The sequence below is a fragment of the Nematolebias whitei genome, chromosome 16 (genome assembly GCF_014905685.2).
Source record: "Nematolebias whitei isolate Nwh7 chromosome 16, NemWhi1, whole genome shotgun sequence".
NCBI lineage: Eukaryota > Metazoa > Chordata > Actinopteri > Cyprinodontiformes > Rivulidae > Nematolebias > Nematolebias whitei.
Window position 1 is genome coordinate 587254 of NC_056513.1, and position 1325 is coordinate 588578.

Consider the following 1325-nt stretch of genomic DNA (forward strand, 5'->3'; position numbering starts at 1 on the left):
ACTCACTCTTCATGATGTAAAACAAAAACAGAGTACTCACTCTTCATGACGTAAATCACTGATGGTTCTGTCCAGTGAAATCATATCACTGACCACCATGTTGAACCCAAACTCTTTGATGGACGCTTGAATTGAATCTTTGTACTCTGGACCCAGGACAAACGGCTTGGCTCCTTCTCCAGGACCACCAGGGACCCCTGGAGGTTCAGGTTCCTTCAGCTCAAAGTTTCCTAGGATGCCTTTTGTTAAGTAAGGGCTGCTGTAGGCGTGTGTTTGAGGTCTAAACGTCACGTACTGCTGCTGGATGACCTGCCTTTGGTTAGGCTGCTGGTCCAGGCCCTGCTGGCTGGCTGCGTCTGGCAACAACAATAAAAAACAAATAATATTAATATTATCAAATTCACTCGCTTCAGTCACACTAGCTAATGTTTCAGAGAAATGTTTGGTTGTGAAGTCACAGTTCAGTTTGTTTCACCACTTGCTCTTGCCGAGATCGGACACTTCTCTCCCTCCCTCTCCGTTTTGCTGCTCTGTCTGTCTGTGAAACTGCTTCTGAGCCTCTCTTGCATCTTCTGAACCATAATTATGGACTTGACTTGACCAGTTGGTCCCTCAACACAATTAATAACATTTCTTTTAAGAGAAGACAGGCTTTAGGCGAGACGATTTGCCCTGTTGGCACGCACACAACTGGATATCTCATCGACTTGAAGACTTGATGATGTGTCTATCTCTGCTGCCATCTGTGGATTTTAAAGACGCATATTTAATTGGATTTTCGATAACTGGTTCCTGCTTTTTGGAATCGGCTGGTTGCTGGTTTATCTACAATCAAGGAAGTCGTCGGCAGCAAATTTGGACCCGATCATGCTGCTTGCCTTTATGATGTCTTGGTTCGTGTCTCGAGTACCCAGACTCAAATGCTTTGGGCTGAATGGATCAGATCTCAGGGATTTTACTCAGTCACGTTCCATCGGTGTGGCCATGAATTTTGGACATTTCAGAACCGAGTAGACCAACACAGACTCAAGGCTGATGTCATTAAGTTCTGCCTGTCCCCAAAAACAACAGTGTGTTTATCTGAATTTGGCTCCCTTGGCTGGTCTTGAAGGCCATCTTATCTGAATTCACCTGGAGAACATGTGATCTGACGCTCACCACCCCCTCCATGAGGAATTTCCAACTGATAACCAGATGAACCAGCTGAATAAACTTTGTGTCATCATTTCAGGACTCTTGGATTCTCATAGACGTTATTCTTGGCCATTCCTCGAAATCCCTCGAGAATGTTTATGGATCTCACCGGAGGACATTAACTGATTATT